Source organism: Corvus brachyrhynchos, unplaced genomic scaffold (genome assembly GCF_000691975.1).
Source record: "Corvus brachyrhynchos isolate BGI_N302 unplaced genomic scaffold, ASM69197v1 scaffold258, whole genome shotgun sequence".
In the NCBI taxonomy this organism is placed as follows: domain Eukaryota; kingdom Metazoa; phylum Chordata; class Aves; order Passeriformes; family Corvidae; genus Corvus; species Corvus brachyrhynchos.
The window spans coordinates 4,161,488-4,175,631 of NW_008240122.1; positions in this window are offsets into that span (position 1 = coordinate 4,161,488).

Sequence of the window (14,144 nt, forward strand, 5' to 3'; positions counted from 1 at the left end):
CAGGGTTATGTATCATATTAATCCCAAGGAAATCACCTTAAGTAATTAACTAATTAGGCAGAGTTTTCTCTCTCTCTTTTTCCCCTTCTATCCCATCTCTACCACCATCCTAGCTGTCATCTCATTTGTAACAATCACCCAAGAGGCACGTACAATGAGAAGGTCTCCGGCCAAGTCTCCCACTGGTTATATACAAATGACAGATTTGAAACACATTACAAAATTCCTTCATTCCTACATTCCTAAGACAGCCCAAAATACTCAGCCCTATTATGTGAATTCCGCTTTCTGCTGTGACGATGAGAAATCCATTCAGCTCATGGAAACTGCTGAACAAATTGTTGGGAAATTTTACACGCATATGCTAATACACTTGCTCTACTTAGGTGGAGGTGCTCCCTGTAGCATCGCTGATTATCAGATTATCTAGAAGACATTGCATTTTTAATTTAGCTCAGTTTTTTATAAGCTGTGCTAATAAAATCTGCACCCCACAGAAACCCCCCGCTCATTAGCTATTACCCACCCTCAGGCAGCACAAGTCTGTTTACATTACAAATAAAAGATAAAATATGCTCATTGCCAGCTTCCCCCTTCCCGAGGGACACTTGTCATGAATCTATCCTGCAAAACTATCTCTTCACTACTCTCCCCTGACTTCCCCTTGCCCCAGGACAGTTTGCCTTCATTTATCTCTTTCGGACTTAACAAACCACTACAACTACCTTAGATCAATTTCTCAAATCACAGTTTAATTATTTAGAAGGAAGTGAGCTTTTGCTCTCCATTAAAACAACAATCCCTACCCCCAAGGAACAACATTAAATCATTGTTTAATCCTTATTACTGCCTTAGGCCTCCCTTGGTACTGCAGTGTTGTTGAAACTTCATTTCAATATTTACCACTTAGATCACTTAAGGGCTGTCAGCTTTAATAAAATTTTATCAATTGGATACTTATATTATTCAGAGTTTCATAAAAATAACAAGACCTGCCTTGGTATTTCACTCATATATGGGCTAATTCCTTTGACTGCTAAGGGATTTCATTTTATTAGCATTTAAGCATAATATGAGTGATTTTTTAAACTGATATATATTGCATGAAGTTAGTGAACAACACCATACCAAGTTACATGAATTTTAATATATGTACCACTAAGTTTACAACTGCAATACACACAAATAAACCAACAAGACAGATTTCACCGTGCATCCTCCTAAAAAGCCTGATCTGTAAAGAGATTTGTCTATCTCAAATCTTCTCTGCAGTGTATAGACTAGTGACAACTCTCTGTGGTAAGTACTCAAGAAAGATATCCCACATTCTTGGTTTGCAGAGAGTTTTGCTGTCAAAGAACATATTAAGACTTCCCATATTCAATAAAACAAAGCACAATTTGACAGTAAATGTAGCAGCTCAATCACTAGGCTAGTAATAACACAGTATTACCTCACATTCCCTCTCAAACCAGAAGAGTGAACTACACCATATCTGAAAAAGGCATTTCCAGAGAGTTTTGCTATTCAGCTGTACTAATTTAAGTGGAAACAGAAAATTTCTCCAAATCCTTGGTCAGGAGAGATTTCTGGAATCATCTAGCTACAACTGCAGCCCAAGCACTCCCGAAATTTCTCTGGTAAGTGCAGTTTGTCACTGCATCACTAACAATACCATGACCTGCTTAAACCTAGCAGCTATAGTTACTGTGGTCTCAGGTCTGCAATAGGTTCCTCTGATACCAAAAATCTGTAAGACAGATCCTGCTTTGGAGGGGTACTACTGGCATATTAAATGCTATGTTTTTGAGACGATTGACTTTGCAAAGACTTGTCAGACACAACTTCTTTATCATGTGGTAGAACTGTATTCTTTCTGTCAGAAGAAAGGGCAATGTTTTCCCCAAGTGGATGTGAATTTATACTTTAGACTCAAGGATACTGCACCTTACATTAAGACTGATTAATGCATTGCAAGTCTGAGAAATTCGTACAAAAGGGATAACAAATACGTCAAACACATCAGTGAAAGAGGCAAAAAATCTACATGCTTTTTAAAAAGATTTTTTTTTTCAAAATAAGGATTACAGACCAACTAACATTCATAGGATGTTTATACATTCTGCCTTTGCCTAGAAACATCTCTCATTCTGCACTCCATGTTTCCTTTTAGACTTATATCTGCTTACCACCGTGACCATCACCCTCTTAGTCCTATTTTTAATAGGGTCTCTCTCTTCCAGCAGCAAATTTTCTTTTTCCCTTTTGTTTTCAATGTTTGACCTTCATCAAATCTCTTTTGAAAATATCAAAGGACCTGTTTCTTGCAGATAATTTTGGTTCTTTCATCAGTTTTAAACTTCTCTGACTACAGAGCTTAAGTACTTACAGAATCTAGGTAAAACTCTGAAAACAAAAAGAAGAGGTAGAGGACTTAGAAGATCCTGGCTCAATTTAAATAATTAATCACACACTGGGGATGCTGAGTGTGAACATGTCAATTATTTAGAGGTCTGGATGGTGTTAAGTCACTTTTGGATATAGGATTCTCAACAGCTTTCCTGTATGTAGTCAGAAATAATTATTTATAAATTGCATGAAACAGGACCAGACTGAATAGGAAAAATATCCTCCTCCTCTCAAATAACAACAGATATTGCATTTTAAATTGAGACTGGGTCACCCTGCTTTAACCTGTATCCACTTTGGAACACACATTAAGGTGCCAAAGTCAACTGACTGCTTGCAAATCCTCTAACACTACCTAGCTCCTGTGAGTAAGGCCAGGTTTTCATTTGAAAAGTGATGAGAAAAGTATATTAGAACAGAAAACAAGGAGCTACTCAAATTACACTTCTTCAGTATAATTTCCATAACAAACTTTGCCAATGATAAATGATCAACACTGATACACTATGTACTCCCTACACTCAAGTGTGCAGACTTTCATTATCTTGCCAAAAATGGTGATTTCAGTTTTTAAAATGATAAGGAAACAATGCTTGGAAAACTTCACTAGTTTAGCTTAGATGGTAGGGTGATCTAGCACCCACGATCATTTACAAAAGGAGAGTCACAGCTGCACCATTCCTGTTGATGTTGGTGGAAATTCTGCCATCAGCATCAGCTGGAGTCAGGTTTCATCTATAAATTGTTTGGATGTTATTACCACTTATTTTAATGGCAGTAGTAGGAAAAGGCTTGAACTGTAGACCAGGACCCTCAACATACTCAAACAAACTCAAGAAAAAGTCAAAGAGCTTCCAGTCTACAAATAAGCCATAACAAGGCAACTGAGGGCCACAACCAAGAATGGTGTAATATGCAGTGATTGTACTAACCCGACTGCCTAGGGCTTGATTATAATTAAAAGACACCAAGAAAGGCTTAATTTTAAGTGGGGCCTAATAATTAACATTGAAGTTGAAAGAGTAGTAAAGCAGGGAGCATGACAATTAAACATGCCTGAGAATGTAAATATATGGATATGAAGTGCAGAGTGAATGCTGCCAATTTTCAAGTCAATTTTCCTAGTGAAAGCTCTAGTGGGGCAGACAAAAACCAGAGCTTATAAAAGAACCTGGTTGCAACCTTAGCCATAGAGTCTTGACCACAGCTCCATAATAAAATTACTAGTATATTAAGCATGTGAATGTGGGGTGATACAGAAAAGAAGATGGGGCCCCCATGGCTGGCTGGCAAGCCAACTGTGATTTTAACTAAAAGCAGATGGTTTTCAAGAACGAATAGGTGCAACTTGCTCTTTTATGCAAGTCACGCTCAATTCACAACCATTTTCTTAGATGTACACCTTCAGCACAGGAGTTCATGTGGCCTAAATTGAATGTAATAATCCAGATGGGAGTATAGGGATTCTGCATCCTTTCAACTGGAGGGTCATGTTACGCAGCTCTCCCGTTTAAAAGCATATAAAAACCCAAGCTATTCAGTGTGCAGCTGAGAGTGCAAGGGCTTTAATCTTTACACTATCCATATGAATGCACTTTCTATTTTTGTTTATTGTGCCACACAAACCTAATTGCTGCTGCTTTAGAACCAGCAATCCCTAAAGGGCAACAAATAACCTCAGGCTTTGGTAACGTCAAGTTTCACTTTTTGGTCATCAGTTCTAACTTAACCCAGGTCAACCACAGCCAAAAGCCATCATCAGCTGGTGGTGTATGTAAAGCCCATGGTCTGAATCCACCTGCACATATAAAATGAAGACAAAGGAATGCCCACAAAGAAGAGCATGATCAGTTAGCTGAACTGCAGTGTAAGCAGGGAAATTGAATTGTACCTGTCTGTGTCTAAGGAGGATCCCTCTAGGCAGATGTGGATTGAAGAGCTGCCCTCATTCACTAACATATTATTTAGCTGGGAAAGGATTTCAGAAACCTCCAAACTCAGCCCCTTACTGAAGGGCAAAGTTCCACCACTATCAGTGAGTAGTGACCTTAATTTATTAACCTCTACTTTCTTGAGAAGATCTGTGAATTTTAAAGCACTTTTTAATCATTTCATGTGAAATCTACTTGATGAATTGATAGGTTTTAAGAGATGTCTTCAGAAGGATGGGTGGAGAGCTGGATAATCTTTTCTGTTTGCTAGCATCCCACTTTTCATTCTGTCCTGAGCTAGACTGAAATCTGCCAAATTGTGTGAGCTGTTACCTTATGGAGCTTCTTACGTGCAGAATGCATCTTTTGTTACACATGGAGGTGTTAATCCCCAGGTGATCAAAAGCTGAATTAGTTCATAATGAAGGTGAAGGACTCCCTGGCTTATGTTGTTGCTGAGTCTTACAGGTTTTCTTGTTTTATTTTATTCAAAGAACTATGGAGTGTTAACAACTTCTGCAATAAATCAAATAAAAGTAATATAAAACAAGGCCTACCAGTAGCTCTATCCTGGGTTTTGCTTGCACGAGGAAAGGCAGCTTGGCATCATCACAGGCACATTGCTAAACACTGAAGTAGAAAAGAAGCACAGGAACTCTTACCCTTGTGCCTCCTGAGCCTTGGCTTCTTGTCTAAATATATCCAGCCACACAAGTGTGATAATTTAGCCTTTTTCCATGACAAAAAGCTGCATAGCTCTGGAAAGAGAGTTCAAGAAATCACTTAGGTAATCTAAAAATAGTTTACCTGGAGTATGACTCTTGCCTCATAAGTCCCCATGTCTGTGAATCAATTCAAACTTGTGATTGATTACGACAGGCAAAAATGGATACTGCTCATTCAAAGTTTTGTTCAAAGTAGATGATGATCTTATATGTTTGTAACTTTATGTTCCTCAGCTCCACACACAATTACTAAAAAGATCAAAGTTAACCAGTGCTGCTGTCCCTTATAGATTTATCATTTTTACTTGAAAATGATACCAATTCTATAATTTTAATAAAACTTGCATATCTTGAGATACAGAGAAAGTGGCTGAACCCACCAAATTTACCCAGGAAGGGGTTTGAGCCTAAGCCTCTTCAGTAGAATCTCTGCCTCACCACTTTCTCAACAATAATATCGTACAATTTCTGCTGTACGTGGGAAGCAGCAGAAGTGCATGGTTCTCTTACTGTTCAATCCAACAGTAGTCAGCAATGCAAAGATGCAAAAGAATGCCTTTAAAGTGATGTCTCTCTTTGGTCGCCCATTTTTGATAATTGTCTTGGAGCGACTTTATGGTGTGTATCCCCTATTGCTGCTCTATGCCCAGAAATTAATTTTGTGCCTTTCTGTGCCTTTAAACTGAGCCTGAGAGGGGGGGAAAGGAAAAAAAACTGAGCAAACTTTTCAAAACAGTTCTTCAAGGACACACATACACACACCTCTGCGTCCTGCTGCAGCAGCAAGAGCGGAGGAAGCACCCTGCTTGCTTTCCAGCCAGCTTTCAGCTCCTCTTCTCCGGAGGGAGATGGAGAGTTGAACTTTGTTTTCCTGGGACTTCAGTTTTTCCCTTCTTCTGTTCTGGACTGTTTCAACATCAGAACACATCGAGAGAATTTTCCACCGAGGCCCCAGAGGTGGGCCCACGACTCAGCTCCGAGGAGGAGGAGAGAGACCACACCTACAGAAGGACTCTGAAATCCTCCCAGGTTTCTCTCCACAGTGAGAGGTTTTATTATTTAGCATTATTATCCTTTTCCCATGTGTTTGTTAAATAAATAGGTTTTATCTCTTTCACTTTCCTCTAAGAATTTTTTTTTTTTCCCCTGAACCTGGTGGGGGAGGGATGGTTGTAACCTGCCTTCTATCAGAGGATATTTTCCTCCAAATTTGTCCAAACCGGCACAATAATTAAAATAGGAAATTCTATATTCAGGTTCAGATCTGCAGAAACAATCCTTCGGTCATTGTAGGAATCAGATTTCCAAATTTTAAAAGAATGAGATGCACAGTACACAACTAAGGACTCCAGGCAGTGACTCATGTTTAAACAGTCACACCATCAAGATGGTTCTATATTTCATTTCCACAAGAAAGAAATGTTCTGTTTGGATCAGTCTTCATTTAAAAGACAGATGACAATCAAATGAAATGAAAGTTTGTATTTTAAAGTGATCAAAATAAAATGAGGGAAAGATAAACCAAAATGCACAACCCAAAATCTGTTTATGTTATTTGGAGACACTGTGGATTTGTCAGTTACTGTAGAAGAATTTTATGAAGATATAATTAAACTCCAAAATCAAATCATTTTTTCCCTCTCATTACATATAAGCTGCTTTATAACAAGGCATATTAGGACTACTTGCCTTACTTGTATGAGAAAAATATCCTGTTTACTTTTATTATCAAGCATCATATTAAGAACCCCAGCCTGCAAGTGCCACACCACTTTTTAAAGAAACTAATTGCAAGCCACTTTCAATATTTCTTCTGTTTTTAATTTAATACCCTCAGAGATGCATAATTGGGCTGGAAGGGAGAGTATTCACTGAAGTCATGAATTTGCTGTATAAATACAAACAAGGAGGAAAGCTAATACAGTAAGGGACTGTGGGATTAATTTTGAAATTGTCTGATTAGTGGATTGCTGCCCATCAATAATTGCCTTAGATTTTCCCAAGGCCCCGTCTTTATTGGAGTCTGGCAAGTGCATCTGCCCACAGATTCCGTCAATCAGGCCTTACAGCTGGGAGGGTCTTCAGAGAGAACACAATTGTAAGTCTGCTGGGGCAAGTTGTTAGACAAAGCAATATATACCAGGCATGATGAACAGTCAATCTCTGTTGCATTGATAACATTTTACTTACCAAAATTTTCCTATTTCATTGGTACAAGCTCCTTCAAGAATTATTTTCACAAAGTACTGTTTGAATTAGTTTGAATGAAAAAATAACAAAGGTGTTTCTGCAGAATACAGCAAGAACACTGCACACACCTAAATTACACAGTAAACTTGGGCCTCTTGCCTTCCCCCTATCCCTTTTTAAAATTTTTGCTACTGAGATGATCTTTGCTCGCCTAGGATGCTATTAAGAGAAGTATGGAAGTATGCAACACTGGCATTTTGCAAGTGCTAAAGCCACTGGGTGAATAAAAGAAAAATTTAAAAAATCGTCCGGGGAGTCTGAAGTACATATTGATAAGGTGCACCTTCATTTAATTAATTCTTTAAATAAGTAATTCCCATAAACACTTCTAAGTAAAACAAAACCTAAAACTTTGTTTTCTGCACCAGTAGAAAGCTATGAAACTGTTACCCTCAACTAAATGAAACATGAAAAAGTATTTCTTGGCATGTTGGTCTGCAGAGTGAATTTCTTCTGACCAAAACCATCCTATTTCTAAGATCACAAAAATTTATATTTTTAAAACTCTGCATAGCTTGTTTATTGCATATCCATTCCTAGACATATCTGTCTGTCTTGCCAGCAGTTAGCCAGAAATCTACAAAATAGATTCATCGATGAGCATAGTTTCCAAACAGAAATAAAATATTGAAACAAAGGTGTCACACATATTTATACTTTTGCTCTGCAGTGAATATATTAGATGTTCATTTTCAGCTACAATTGTATGGTTTTTGTAGTCATCAAAATACAAAGGAGCTCCTGGAATGCTGTCATTGCTTGCATGTAAAACAAAGTTAAAAAACTCTGCCTCCATTTTATTATGACCAGCAAAGCTTCAGTTTGAAATGCAGACCAACAACATTAATGTTGTAATCAACACTAATTTTACAGCCCACATCATTAGCTTCTGTGGATTTGACAAAGGAGCTGATACTTCTGAAACACAGCATCACCTGCTCTGAGACTCACCATCTTTGTGTAAATTCCACTTGAACAGTCACAGTCCCGTTTGGGTCCAACTGAAATCCCAGTTCACCTACAGTGGGCCTATGGTTGGTTGGGGGTTTCCCCCATTTCTTTCTTTTTTATACACAGGATACTATCATTAGCTTGCCAAATGAGTTTTTAAAAGGGACTCCATATATTATCTTACAAAAGGGATCCTGTACTGAGATGCCTGTGATGGAATCAGACTGAGCCCACTGGAACTGGACTCAGGACTGCTGTCCTACCTTCTGCTCTTACAGAGTTTTTAGTCTCTTGTTTACAGAACAATCCAGGAAAGGACAGACATTAGAAATCTCTGGAAAAAGACCTTCCTTCAGGCTGCAAGGGGGCTAGAGAAATTTATCTTTATCCTATAGTTATGCTATGGATAGGCACTAAACCATTGCCTTGCCTCAGATGAGGTCATCATGTAACACTTCACCTGTGGAACCCATGCCTTGTTTCATGCAGAGGATGGGCACTCCAAAGGACATGCATAAACTCTTCCCAACTTTCAAGTGCCTGATTTGTCAATTTAAGCCCTGATCCTTTACTAACTTTTTCCACATTTGAAAATCATACAATATCACAAAGTTCTCCTTGAATAGACAGTCTGTGGAGCACTACACCTTCCCACATGGTTGTGATACAATATAGCTACTAAATCAGTTAATACTGTAACTGTTACCCCAATTATAAGGGAAGTGTTCCAGTATTTCTCACAACAAACCCAGATACAAGTTACACTTAAAGGACATAGAACATATGCTGAAATAATGAAATTGTACTTACATTTGAAAACAAAGCTCTGCAGCAGCACTCTGGTTTCCCTAGATGTGAATAACTCACTGCAGATCATCATTAGGAAAAAAAAAAAAAAAAAAAGACAAGAAAAAAAAGACTGGCATGGATATATTTTGATAAACCAGCAATATTCTGGTTCAACAAAGAGAAAAGACTTGAGGAAGCCACTCCTCTCCCAGCTGGAAAACTGTTTCAGAGGGTTTTAACCATGGGCAACCTTGGTTTTGGAGATGAGTTCAAGATCCACTCCCACAGGTGGGAATTTTTTATTGTTGTTTTACTGGTCTCTAAAAAGTGCCAGATTGTCACACAAGTGACACTGGTTCCCAAAAAACACACTACTGCAACTCGATCCAAGTGAGAAGTTTAATACTCTGAAATATGGGAAACAACTGTGCTAAAGACTGTCAATGACTTCCTACTGCCAAGGCAGACATTTTCCTTTCCTGTCATTTTGAATGACACATAAATAATTTTATAAGCTTAATGAATGACACGAAATTTGAAATTCACTTTATAAGCTTTGCCAACCCTCCTTCCTTTCCATGAAGAGTGGCCATGTATCATCAGACACAAAAAACAAAGACTCCATCAACAGCAAACATCGGACAATGTGTCTTTCAGCTCTTACATGATCACTCATTTTGTGTCCCAGAAAACACAAGGCCTCATAAAACATACTGAAGATTAATATGTCTGGGTTACTTTGGACTAATTCTAAACTAGACAGTCCATAAGAGACAACACCTTGAGAACAGGCTCAAATTTAAAACAGAATAACTATCTCAGACATAGAGCACACCAGGAAAGATTGTATTTCTGGTAAGCAAAGAGGCTAACAAGCATGTGCTTACATAAAAAGTTAATCATCAGCGCAGATCTTAAATCACTGAGGCTGTGTGCTCTTGGAAAAAAATTCTACCCAGTATACAAATAGCTGGATTTTCTACTATTTTCAGCTTTTGATTGGCTCTGCATCTACCCCCATGCACTAAATATAGCCACACAGTAGTTTCAAGGGATCAAAAAAAGCTATGACAAAGTCATCTTTCAAGGACTCTTCCTGCTGGGTATAAATGAGTAAAAATTCTGTTGGTTCCCCCTGCCATATGTCGATGGACAACACATGTCACATGTGACAGCTGCACTCTCTCACCCAGAAGTGCTGATGAGCAAGGACTGATCTACTCCTAATAAACTAGCTAGGAACAGCAACACTGGCAAATGAGAAGCAAATCAATTAAGAGCACCTATTATGTGCTTCTCCCTCTTGAAGCCAATTAGTTCCACACTACTCTTTAGTTACAATATGCACTGATATGAGATATGCAATTTCCATTAGCTATAACAAATACTTACACTTATTTTTTATCTTCACGGGAGGTACAGGAAGCAAGAGACAACCAGGCTCCGATTCCATTACTACTACATTACCATTACATTACTACCATTTGCATTTCATCATTTTAACTTCATTCCCATAAGACCATTTACATCTTGCAGGATGTTCTTCCCCAAATCCCTCCATTTCCTTCCATTTCCTGCCCCTCCCTCTCTTCATCACACAAAAAAGCAGTCATGGTGCCAATATACAGCCTCTGGTATGTGGCAGTTTCTGCTCTCTGCCAAGCTATTCCACGCATTTAATTCTGAAATGAAAGTACTTTCCTAAGATTTCACTTCTATTCGGTATTTGTAAATGACCCCCAAGCATAACAGTTCCTCTCATGACATTATTTCCACATTCCTCATTGTGAGTCACATGCAAAAAAATTGTGCTTGACCACAAATAAAGGCAGTCTTTCCTAGAAATATGACTGTCATTGAGATACAAGAATGCAAAACTCCAGCTTAGCTGATTGCATACTGAAAACACTTTTCATTTAGTAACAGACAAGTGTAGTAGGATAAATGGATCTGTAAGATAAGGAGTAAATAACATTGATTAACTTTTCTGAGGTGGTGGTCTCCCGATTACTGCTTAAAGACAACGTCTCTAAAGTGTGAACTCAAACAGGTTTAATAAAGTTAAAGAAGTCATGGGAATCCTCAGTTTACTAAATATTCCTTTTTTGTTTTTTCTTCTGGAGAACAAGAGAGGGAGACAAAAAAAAAAATTCTAATAATATGAATTGGACTGCTGCATTGAACATGCCTTAATGTTTTTCAGTTCTAGAAGTCAAGTAAGGTAAAAGCTCCAACTAGTGAAACCAGGGGCAAGGCGATCAATTTCAAACGTGTTAGCTCCTAGTCAGGGACAGAAAGTAGGTGAGATGAGATTTGAGTGCTTTACCCTGAACTTCTGGTTAGATTTAAAATTCTCAGTGGGATGACTCCTCCTGCTCTGGACATGGCCACCAGTCCTTTCTCACTTTCAAAGCCTGGAGAATCTCTCAGGATTCTTGATGCAGCTATAACGCGCTCACAGGAGACCTAACAGTTATAGAAACAGCATGAAACCCAACAGACTTAATTAAAGCAGCAATCCCCATCGTGGAAGCTCACACAGAAGCAATACTCCAGCACTGGTCCCTCCCAGACTGAAGAATTTTGTTATTTCCAAGTTGCAGAATTTTGCTATTTTCAACTTGCAGAAGCTGTAGTGAAGTCTGTGGTGCAATACACACTTCTTATGATTTGCTGTTCAACAAATTGTCATCAGTTGCTGTTATGAGTGACTTACATCCATCTGAAAAAATGCCCAACCAAAATTCTAATATGGATTAGATGGTCAGCTCCTAGAAATACCTGTCAATAAGCAGTGACCTCCAACAGCCTCCTGGCAGGAGGTACCTGTAGCCAGCACAGAGTTACAACATCCACCAGAGAGACCATTTAGAGGCACAACTGGAAACAGGCAATTGAAGTTGCCTATAAACCAGTCACTGAAGTTTGCTGTGAGGAACACAGGCACATCATTCACTTGTGAAGCTTTATAGAGTATGGATTCACAAGGATTTCTCAAAACAAAACACTTCTAAACAGTTACAACTTCTACATGCCCATGAGGAGGGTGAGGAAATGCTGGGATCAGTAAACAGAGGCACTCCCAAACCTTTAGGTGGTCTCTAATGGGAAGGAGTGGAATTACTGACTTGCCTAACATTTACATAGCCCTGGGGACACACGAACTCCCTCACAGCCCTTTACCAAACCTTGAACAAAAGGGAGTGACATAGAGTAACATGGACTGGCATTACCAACTTGTTCCTTCCACTGTCTTACAGGATTGATAGTCTTGAAGCTGGATGTCCTGAAGCAGAGCTAAGTAGGTACATAAATTACCCTCAGCAAGTCTAGAAAAGCAAGGTGCTGTTCAGGCTGAACCGAGAACTCACTCAGCACTCACTTCACAGTGGGTAAGGCTCCTTATAGAAAGCTCTGAAATTAGGCAAATATGATTCATGTTTGGTTTCTAGCTTCCAGGCATAGAATTTCTAAGTGTATTTGTTGTTAAACAAATACAGACACCAAGTTCAAGACACACTACCACAAAGCTGTTAGATTATTTGTTCTCCTGAATTATGCATTGCTTTCCCGTGGTATGCAGTTTTTCTAACACAAGTACCCCACAAAGCCCGAATTCCAGCATGTCTATATGCCATATGGACCAGCTTCTCCAAATGTCTGCTCCTCATGGAAATTCTATTTGTTTTCCTACTGATTTTATTATGTTTAACAGCATACTAAATCATTCCTGAGGTTGACAAGTTTCTGGAAAATTGATATATGCTGTCTAAAACTGCCTGAGGCAGGAATAAAACCAAAACAAATGGCTTCTTTTAAACTCTTGTTTTGCATTACTACAGCCAGGCATACAAGTGCCATCTTGCTTAGTAGAAGAATTCTTCTCCTTTGTGTAATATTTGAAGCACAGGAAATCTTTAGAAGCTCTTCTTATGGGTCTGCATATCAGCAGAAGGTGATTGCAAAATACCAGACTATTTGAGTGAGGGTGGGACTAAAAAGGCAGATTGTCATCCAAGATCAATGGGCTGGATTTTCTCTCTGGGGAGAGGTGGAACTGTGTGCAGATGCCTTGGAATCTACAGCTTAAGGCAAAAGTAGAACTTTTAATGAGACTCAAAGATTTGTATTTAATTCTTCTGAGAAACTGTACTTTGAAGAAATTAACTAAGATCAGGAGGAAGAAGGGGTTTGTTTGTTTTAAATTTTGAGGCATCACCATCAGCAGTACTGAATTTGTTCCAAAGACTGGATTGCATTTCAAATGGGAAAAAGCATCAATCCAGGAAAAAAAAAAACAAACATGTCTTGGTTCAGAAACTAAATGGGGAGGTGAATAAGAGAAAACAGTTTTGATGCTTTGATGTCAGAAATCTGAACACCACAAGAATTTAAGATGAAAACTGAGAATTAGATTAAGAAGAAATAATTTTTAAATCTCCAAAGATCTGACAAAACCTGAGAAGTTCATATGCACACATATTCATCCCTGTTAGACTCTCCCTAGGCTCTTTTAACTGCTGTGTTCTGGCAAAGAAAAAAAGAAATTGCAATGGAAAAAATATTTTTGTGGGAAGTAGTTAAGGCACTGCACTAGCTGACAAATAATGGGATTACATTTGCAGAGCTGCAGACATTTAAGACATATGACATGAAGTTATTTACTTCCCATTTTGGTGTGGTTAAAAAAATTCAAAGAGATAGACATGATATTCTCCTGTGATGACATAGGCTAAGCTGCTGAGTTCCACTAAGGAGAAAGCAAACTACTTATGAGTATGTACACTGAACTGTGGGTCAGTCCTGTGAGTAGGCAAAAAGCCTCCTGTGAGTTAACAGTGAGAGAAATAGTCTCAAGATGTCTTGCCTTTAGAGAATTTTATGATAATCCAAGAGACATATGCAGAAATGCAAAAGATGCTGCAGTTCTCATGATATTAAGGATTAAAAAAAAAGAATTTCAGTAACAAAATAGCACCAAAAGAGAAAATACTCTTTATATTATCCACTGAACTGAGCTTCAGGAAATCAAGTTTATCTCCTCCTTAGTGAAGGCCAAGCAAATCCAGTTCATTTGCTAAGTGCTTAG